This window comes from Arvicola amphibius, chromosome X (genome assembly GCF_903992535.2).
Source record: "Arvicola amphibius chromosome X, mArvAmp1.2, whole genome shotgun sequence".
Lineage (NCBI taxonomy): Eukaryota > Metazoa > Chordata > Mammalia > Rodentia > Cricetidae > Arvicola > Arvicola amphibius.
Window position 1 is genome coordinate 110,863,365 of NC_052065.1, and position 10,781 is coordinate 110,874,145.

Here is a 10,781-nt window from a genome sequence, read left to right on the forward strand (position 1 = left end):
CACACACATCCACAGTAGTAGTGAAAATAAGCAGGAGATTTCTTGGGAAGAAGAAGAGGTTCAGCGGGCGGGGGAGGGCATACAGGAGGATAGTTCTCTGAAATTGTAAATAACTGAGTCATTAAAAAGAGTTCTTGTAGGCCAGGAGGTGGTGGCGCACGCCTTTAATCCCAGCATTTGGGGGGCAGAGGCAGGCAAATCTCTGTGAGTTCAAGGTCTACAAAGCAGTTCCAGGACAGCCCGGGCGTCACAGAGAAACCCTGTCTCAAAAAATAAAAAAGTTCGTGTAAGGTCAGTTTTCTTCTTTCTTTTTCCATTGCTTCCATTGCTGGGAATGAGCATCCCCGGAGGGAAGCTGTGTCTGATGGGAGAGGCTAGAAGGTTGCAGGCTCAGAGTCTAATTACACTTTATTTGGGGCCAGCTTTTGCCCCCCCCCCCCAAATAGCCATTCCTTGCCTACCTCTGTAGCATACCTAACAGAGAAAGACCTTTTGGAAAGTATGAATTTAGCAGGCCACTAGCTTCCACCACCCAAAAGCTAAGCCCGTCATGAAATAGCATCTGAAGCCTATGGCAGAGGTTTCCCTCCTCTTGCTGTGCCTGTTCCTCTGATGGTTCTGCCAGTGTATTCTTGATTTCTTACTCACTGTCCTGTTGCTAAACTACTTCTACACTGAGCGTTACGATTATATTTGGGGAGGCCTAACCGTGTGATCCGGGGACCTGACCACTCGTATTTGCTCCAGAATAAACCATGCCATTTACTCCTTTAGCTGTTTCTTTCGACAACATTCCTTTCCTTCATTCTCTTCCCTCATTTAATATATTTTTTGAGTCCAGTCTCACTCTGTAGCCCTGGCTGGCCTTGAACTCATGGAAATCCTCCTGCCTTTGCCTCCTGAGTGCTAGGATTAAAGGCATGTGCCACCATACCTAGCCTCATTATTTTCTCTTTTAGGAAAATTCACTATATATGTATGTGTGTGTATGTATGTGTGATATGTGGATGCTGGAACATGTGATATTTGTGTGTACACAGAAGCATGTGATGTATGTGTGTATGTAGGAGCATGTGATGTATGTGTGTATGTAGGAGCATGTGATGTATGTGTGTATACAGGAGCATGTGATGTATGTATATACAGGAGCATGTGATGTATGTGTGTATGCAGGAGCATGTGATGTATGTGTGTATGCAGAAACATGTGATGTATGTGTGTATGTAGGAGCATGTGATGTATGTGTGTATGTAGGAGCATGTGATGTATGCATATACAGGAGCATGTGATGTATGTATATACAGGAGCATGTGATGTATGTGTGTATACAGGAGCATGTGATGTATGTATATACAGGAGCATGTGATGTATGTGTATACAGGAGCATGTGATGTATGTGTGTATGTAGGAGCATGTGATGTATGCATATACAGGAGCATGTGATGTATGTATATACAGGAGCATGTGATGTATGTGTATACAGGAGCATGTGATGTATGTATATACAGGAGCATGTGATGTATGTGTATACAGGAGCATGTGATGTATGTGTGTATACAGGAGCATGTGATGTATGTATATACAGGAGCATGTGATGTATGTATATACAGGAGCATGTGATGTATGTGTGTATACAGGAGCATGTGATGTATGTATATACAGGAGCATGTGATGTATGTATATACAGGAGCATGTGATGTATGTGTATACAGGAGCATGTTGAGTGTCTTACTCTATCACTTTATGTCTTACTCATTTGAGACAGAATCTCTCACTGAAACCTGAAACCAGGCTGAAGACCAACACCTCAGCATCCTCCTGTCTCTACCTGTCTCACTGCTACAGTTACAGGTATGTATATGAACACCCATGTTTCTCCTTTTTACAGGGTTCTGTGATCTGAACTCAGGTCCTCTTGCTTAGGTATCAAGAAGTCTTACTACTAAGCCATCTCCCCAGTCCCACGTTTCTTTCTATCTTCATTTAATACTCATATGTAATACATATCATACATACAATATCATATGTAATATCATACTTACAGGACTATTTCATCAAAAATGTGGTTTGTGCCCCTATTAATTTAATTTTGCAGCTTGAAAAGTATAGACCCATGTGTGGTAACATATGCCTATAATTCTAGCACCATGGCAATAACAGCAAGAGGATCAGGAATTCAAGGCCATCCTTGGCTGTCAGGGCCCCATGTTGGATGACATCTGTTGGGGTTCAGCTTCGAAAGGTTCGTATGTGCCAGGGCAGGGGCATGTGGATTAGAAAATTTTGCAGACAAAACAGATACAAAATAAAAAGCGACACAGAATAGAGTTGGGAGGACAACCCAGTGAATACTGAATTCACCTGTATTTATTTTCCATATGCTCATATACCCCAATCCAAAAGGGGGGGGGAGAAGGCAAAAGACTGATTTACCATGATACAAAGACAAACAGCAATTACCTCTTCAATACCTGAGACATCAAGTAACTATATCCTGAGTTAAGTATTCTGTTGTTTAAGTAGGACATGTAGCGACCACACCTTAGACCATCCTGTAGACAGCCACACTCTGGTTCAAACCTCCTGTCACATTCTTGGAGGAGCAAAAGCAGGCCTGAACTCTCTGACCTTTGGTCAAGAGGGAATGGATCCACATCCATGGGGCCCGATCCTTGACTGAATATTTAGTTCGAGATCAGCCTGAGCTACATGAGCCCTTGTCTCAGAATAACAACAAGAAAAGGAAAACACAGGCCTGGTTAAAGAGATTAGTTCATAAATATTTACGGTATTTTAAGTACCATGATAGAGAATACCAAGGCCAAGGCAACTATCTGGAACTCATACACCAGCACCACCAGCACCACCATCACCACCAGCACCACCAGCACCACCAGCAGCAGCACCAGCACCAGCACCACCAGCACCACCATCACCACCAGCACCACCAGCAGCACCAGCACCAGCAGCACCAGCAGCACCAGCAGCACCAGCGCCACCAGCACCACCAGCACCACCAGTACCAGCACCAGCACCAGCAGCACCAGCACCACCAGCACCACCAACACCGCCAGCACCGCCAGCACCACCATCACCACCAACACCACCAGCACCACCAGCACCACCAGCACCACCAGCACCACCAGCACCAGCACCACCAGCACCACCAGACAGGTCTCATGCCACAGCACAGACTGGAAGGAACTCACTATGTAGTCCAGGCTGATCTGAAACTCAGCAATTTTCCTTCTTTCATGCTGGGATTTCAGGTATGAGCCAGCTCAGCTTCACATACTTTAAACTGGAATGTGTAAGGGTGGAGGTTGGCAGAGTCTGAAACAGTCTTTGTCCCTACTGTGCAGTATGAAGTTACATGTTTTAATTTCCATAGCCATATCTATGTGTATTTGCAATAGTCATATCTATATACTTACAATTTAACTTAGGACTCTCAGACTGGAACCACTTTATACAAACAAAACCTTTGTGCTTGAAGAGATAGCGTTTTGCTTGCATTTTGAAGACTGCCCAAAAAACTGTGTGTTCTCACTGTCTATCTACTGCCTTCTGTCACCGAGAATAATGTGCTCTATTTATTTACTTCTGTCCAACAAACTATCCCAAACCACAACGGCCCAAAACAAAGACGTTTTTGGTCTTCATCATTTTTGTGGGGCAAGAACTCAGGCTGACCTTGGCTGTATGCTTTGGTTTGGGGACAGTGGGACTGCCAGCCTGAAGAATTCACTTCCAAGATGGTTTCTTCATACACATACAGTGGGCTTGATTTCCTTGGCCTTTTCCATTTCTTTACACAGCCTTTGATCCTCCTAGACTTCTCTACGTGGCTTCAGTTTCTTGTCCCCTGGTAACCTCAGAACACTTTATTATTCAGGTGGCAACTCACTTGACTTGAGTGTCCCAAGAGACAGGAACTGGAAGTAGCCTGTTTCTGGAGACTTGGGCCTAGAATCTATAACTTGTGCCCTGGCTAGTTTTATGCCAACTTGACACACAAACTAGAGTTATCTGAAAGGAGGGAAACTTAATTGAGTAAATGACTCCATAAGACTCTGTAGTGATGAGCTGCGGGCAGGCCTGCTTTTCATCCTGCCCGGCTCCCAGCCACCTGGCTAGCTTATGCCCAGAAATAACAACACACAAACTGTATTCATTTAAACACTGCCTGGCCCATTAGTTTCAGCCTCTTACTCACATCTTGACTAACCCATATCGAATAATCTGTGTAACACCACAAAGTGGTGTCTTACCGGGAAAGATTCTAGCGTATGTCCATCTTGGGCCGAGCTTCATCGTGTCTCTCCCTGACGAGAGGCACAGTGGTCTGACTAACTTCCCAGAATTCTGTTCTATCTACTCTGCCCACCTAAGGGCTGGCCAATCAAATGGGCCAGGCAGTTTCTTTATTAACCAATGAAATCAACTCAAACAGAAGACCCTCCCACATCAAGACTCCATAGCTGTAAGGCATTTTATTTATTAGTTATTGATGGGGGAGGGCCCATCCCATTGTGGGTGGTGTCATTCCTGGACTGGTGATCTTGGGTTCTATAAGAAAGCAGGCTGAGCAAGACATGAAGAGCAAACCAGTAAGCATCATTCCTCCATGGCCTCTGTATCAGCTCCTACCTTCAGGTTCCTACCCTGTTTAGGTTACTGTCTTGGCTTCCTTCAATGATGGACTACAATGTGGAAGTGTGAGCCCAATAAACCATTAACCACTCCAACATGGTTTTTGGTCATGATGTTTTGTCTTAACAATAGAAACTCTAAGACAACTTGGAGCCACTTTATGTGCCTGGGAACCACAGAGCACACAAGGATCTGTGTTTAACTTGATGCTCTATATTGACCATCAGGGAATTCTTTCTGGCAGGGAGAAACTTTGAGGCAGGGTCTTATGTAGCCCAGGTTGGCCTTGAACTCAGTATATATTCAAGGATGATCTTAAACCCACAATCCTCCAGCCTCTACCTCCTGATAGCTGGAATTATAGGTGTGCACCACACACTAAAATAAGCTGGGGCTGGAGCGTGGCTCATAGAATTTTTGCTTACTATGCACGAAGACCTGTGTTTAATCCTCAACACCACATAAACTGGATCTTGGTGGCACATGTATGTAATCCCAGCACTCTGAAAAGGGAGGCAGGAGGACCAGAAGTTCAAGGCTATTCAAGGCTATTCCTACAATATGAATTGCTGTGGGACAATGCCTTGTACCCTGTAAAGAGTTGTCATTTGTACTGGTTTAATAAAATACTGATTGGCCAGTAGCCAAGCAGGAAGTAGAGATGGGTCAACGAGAACAGGAGAATTCTGGGAAAAGGAAAGACTCAGTCTGCAGTCGTCACCCAGATGCAGAGGACGTAAGATGAGAATGCCTCACTGATAAAAGGTACCAAGTCACATGGCTGATACAGACAAGAATTATGGGTTAATGTAAGATGTAAGAATTACTTAATAGCTAATAGGTCAACCAGTTTATAATTAATGTAGGCCTCTGTGTAATTCTGAGCTACTGTGGGATTATTTTGTAACTTCCGTTATCAATGAATTTGAGGCTAGCCTGGGATATCTGAGATCCTAGCTCAAAAAAAAGTAAAACAAGAAAATAATCAAATAAGGAAGGAAAAGACACAGGGAGGGAGGGAGAGAAAGACAAGGGGAAAGGAAAGACATTTGAGACTGAGTCCAGATATGCCTAGCCTGCCACAAACAAGCTGTGACCACTTTGGGATTTTCAGGTTTCTTCATTTGATTTTTTTTTTTTGAGACAGGGTCTCACTATATCAGTGGGCCCCTGACTAGTAGTCCTTCTGCCTTTGCCTCCGCTGTACTTGAATTATAATTCCACACCACTGTGCCTGGCTAGTTTTTTTCTGTTTGATGCCCAAGCTGTAAGAAACATGAACCTAGAAACCCCATTTGTGACCCTGACTATGCATTTAATATTGTATTTCTTAGAAACAGGGATCCCTGTTTCTGTGGGATATTTCTGTCATCTCAGCATTCTGGGAGCCAAAACAGGAGAATCCTAGTCTGGAACCAGTCTGGGTTACAGATTGAAGTGGTGGTGGGGGCTGAGGGTGGGGGAAGGGGGACTGCAGGAGGGGAGGGAAAAGCAATCCTTCTTAGGGTTTACCAAAGGGATAGGACATGAGAAAGGAAGACAAAGAACTCACCACAAAATAACTATGTAATTGGATCACAAAGCCCGTGGATCTGGGTTCAAGGTCAGGCACCTCCAGCTCCTACTTTCTCTTTCCAGAAACCCCACCACCGATAACAAAGCTGAGATCCATCTAGGCCGCATCGGCTCCTAGTCTGCATGGTGACAGAAGAGGTCAAAGACAGAGCCCAGCTTACCCCACCTCCTGTTCTGAGGAAGGCACTAGGTGCTTGGGGATCCGTCTTTAACGTGGAAGGGGCTGAGGAAGAGCACCCAGAACCCCGAAGGCTGAAGAGGCGTTAGATTTGGGAGCAAAGCTGTGGAGAATGGAGCCCTCATGATGTGGCCAAGCAGAGGAAACAGACCATAAGAAGGGCAGACAAAAGAAGGCTGGGGGACTTAAGGGAACTGAAAGTTACTCAGTGGACCAGGACTGCAGAAAGGGGATGTATTAGGTGGGTGGGTGGGGGCTGCCAGAGGAAGTAATAAAGATGGGCGAAGATGGGTGAGAGTCTGGGAAATATCCAGGAGCTAGGTCATGGGAGCCTCCAGGCCTAGGGGGAACTTGGATTCTATCGATGGTCAAGAACAATATTGCTGGGCGGCGGTGGCGCACGCCTTTAATCCCAGCACTCGGGAGGCAGAGGCAGGCGGATCTCTGTGAGTTCGAGACCAGCCTGGTCTACAAGAGCTAGTTTCAGGACAGGCTCCAAAGCTACAGAGAAACCCTGTCTCAAAAAAAAAAAGAACAATATTAAAGGGTTCGCAATCACACAGTGGCCTTGAGGAGAGAGTTTAGATAGATATCGAGGTGGTAAATAGTCTCACTGCCCCAATTTGATCATTACACACTGTTGTACCTGTATCACAGAACGACACTCTGAACAGCCAGGTGAATGGGTGTATCCACCATTCTAGCATTCAGGAGACTGAGGCAGGAGGATCAAGAGTTTGAGGCTAGCCTGGGATACATAGTGAGATTCTGTTCTAAAAACAGATCATACTGTACCTTATAGTTACGCACAGTTATTGTGCATGTTTTAGATTTTGGGGGCTTGGGGGAGACAGCGAGATGGCTCAGCAGGTAAAGTGCTGCTCAAGCCTGATGACCTGAGGTCCAGCCCTGAAATCCACAGGAAGATACAAGGAGAGGACTGGGTCCGTACAGTTGCCCTCTGACCTCCACACTTGAGCCATAGAGCACACACACACACACACACACACACACACACAATAATAATAATTTAAATCATTCAAGCATATTCACATTTACTTGGGGTGGGGCTGGGGTAGAGAGTGTATGCACCATGCTCATGAATGTCCAGAAAGAATCTAAAGATGTTGCTTCTCTTCTTCCACCAGCTGGGTCCTAGGGATGAAATTCGGGTTGCAGCCTTGTTGGGAAGGCCTTTATCTGCTCAACTACTTCACTGGTCTTTGCCTTCCTTCCTTCCTCCCTCCCTCCCTCCCTCCCTCCCTCTCTTCCTTCCTTTATAACACTATTTTACTTTGTGTATTTATTTATTTCATACAATATACTTTGATCTTATTCTTTCCCCTCTCCTAACTCCTTCTAGATCCAACCTACCCAACTTCATCTCCTTTTTTTGTCTTTCATTCAAAAACAAAAAGAAACGAAAATCAAAACAAACAACAAACAATGAATCAATCAAACGGAAGCAAAACAAAATGAAAAGCTCACAAAAAGCGACTGAGTTTGTTCTGTGTTGGTCAAGTACTCCTGGGCCTAAAAGTAGCGGCCTGCCCTGGAGTGTGAATGGCATGCCCAGCGTCACTCCTCTGAAGAAAACTGGTTTCCCTTCCCCAGCAGGTATCTATTGCATATAGCTTCTCTGTTAGGGGTGGGATCTTGTGTCCACTTCCCCTTCTCAGTGCTGAGATTTTGTTTGGTTTGAACCTGTAGAGGTCTTGTGTTCTTGGTTACATTTCCTGTGTGTTCACGGTGTGTATGTGTGTGTGTGTGTGTGTTTTGAGATAAGGCCCCTCCAGGCTGGCCTGAGACTTGGGACAACCTACCTGCCTCTACCTCCTGAGAGTTGTGATTACAAGTATTAGCTACCATGGTTGATTACAAATAAAAATTGAAGTAATGTAGGTAGGAGAAAGGGGCCAAAAGGAAAGAGTGAAGGTGAATGTGTGGACCGCTGCGAACGGCGTGATTGGGGCTGTGGCGGGGAGGCGTGGAGCCGTGAGTCACCGAAGGCTGCGGTTCAGACGAGGAGGCATACTGGTGACAGAATTGGGGCAGAGGTAGTGGAGAGGGATGAGATGGACAGACGGGAGAGATTTAGTTGTCTCAACAACAAAAACGTGTGGCTGACAGCAGGGATGAGGAGAAGGGAGGTGACCGCGACAAAGCTCAGGGATCTGTCTTGCACAACACACTAGAGGTTTGTGCTGTGTACTAAGAGGTAGACAACTAGAGCACTTGGAAAGCAGGCTGGGAGGTCAGTTTTTGTATACCAAGTTAGATATGATTGTAAGGCACCCGAGAGACGGTCTCTGAGACAGGCCGTGGACTTGAGGAGGAGGATTATTTTAACTTGGAACTCATTTGCATAAAGGCTTGAGAAGGAGAAGTAGGAAGACACCCAGGAAGTCAGTGGCTCCTGGCTCCTAGGGATGGGAGGGCACAGCTCAGATGTTGGAGATGGTTTGGGGTCCTGGGGAGGAGATACCCTAGGAGCCAGACGAGCTGGTTAAAACTTGGTCCTCTGACTCCTTTCTGGAGTCTCAGCGTCCTCCACCATGGAACAGTGACATTTTGAGGGTCTGCCTCATAAACCTGTTCCGCTGCTAAGAGGCAATAAGGCACACACTGGGCATGCTGAGCCAGGTACTTGGCCATCCCGCATAGATGGCTGCACATGAGTTTATTATATAGCAAGCAAAGTGGTAAGTTACTAACAACTGTTAGGGTAAAGGAGGCCCTGCAGACAAGAAGTGGAACAATCTCTTTCAGGTGGTTTCTATGTTTCCCTTTCCTCTCCTTTCTTTTTTTTTCTTTCTTTTCCTTTTTCTTTTTGTAGCATTGGCTACAAGTCAAGACAGTTGTGACCAACAGAAGTTCAAACAACTACTGCTCATTTGAACCACCAAGATTTGTAACTTTTTTTAAAAAATTTTATTTGAATGTTTATCTTTTTTTTAAAATTTATCATGTAATATTCGCCTGCGTGCCAGAAGAGGGCACCAGATCTCATTACAGATGGTTGTGAGCCACTATGTGTGGTTGCTGGGAATTGAACTCCGGACCTTTGGAAGAGCAGGCAATGCTCTTAACCGCTGAACCATCTCTCCAGCCCCAAGATTTGTATCTTAATTAAAGGAAAAATAAGGTCATCAGAATAGTTCCTCGTTCTGGAGTATAATACTGAAACTTGTTTGTATAACCTTTTCCTGGTTGAGTTTTTTAAAAAATAGATGCTATTTTAAGAATGATTTTTACTTTTATTCTTTTTAAGTATATGTAGGTGTGTGCATGTGAACGTGCACACACATGTGTGCATATGCACACATTTGGGTATAGGTACATGAATGCAGGTCCCCTCAGAGTCCAGACTCATTGGATGCCCTGGAGCTGGACTTGCGGATGGTTGTGAATTAGCAGTCACGAGTGCTAGGACCTGAACTCAGGACCTCAAGAAGACATCTCTTCAGTCCCTATGTTTAAAACAGATTTATTTTAAAAACTGAGAAGATTACACAGAGAAAGTCATGGTTTATTCCATTTTCCTGGCATTTATCTATTTATTTAGAGACAGGGTTTCTTGTGTATCCTGGAACGCTATGTAGACCAGGCTAGACTTGAACTCACAGAGATCCCCTGCCCTGCCTCTGCCTCTTGAGTGCTGGGATTAAAGGCATTCACCACCACCTCCCCGTAGTTTTTTTTTTTTTTAATGAGGTTTTAAAGTGTACCTCAGGCTGGCCTAGAACTCACCATGTAGTCCAGGCTGGCCTCAGACTTAAAGGAGTCTGCCTGCCTCGTCTTAAGCGCTGGAACTGCAGATGTGAACCTCTCCACAATCGTTTTGCATTAAACAGTTTTTCACTTCGGCATTTCAGGATCGCATACATGAGGTCATGATTTAGTCAGCCATTACATGGCCTTAGAGTCCTCTTTGTTGTGAGAGGCCCCCCGCTTCCCTTGTCTTTGCTGACCTGGAAAATTACCGGTCAAGCATCTGTAGGATGCTCCTCTCTTGGGATTCCTTTGCTGTTTTCCTTGCAATTAGGCTGGGCTTGTGAGTTTTGGAAAGAACGATCGCAGAGGAAAAGTGCCATTTTTCTTGTGCTCTGTCTCGGGAACATACCATCTACATGTCGACATTGACCTAGAGCACCTGGCCGAGGCGGGGTGTCAGGTTTCTCCAGTGTTGAGTCCCTTCTCCTTTCTGCTCGTACTCTGGAAAAATAGCTTGTTAGGTGCGACCTTCGTTTAAGGAGTAGGACAGGGTGTGATGGGAATGCCTGGAACCCTAGCACTAGGAAGGCTGAGGCAGGAGGATGTAGACTTTGAAGCCAGTAAGGGCTACTTAGTGAGCCTCTGTTCAGAAAGATAGGCA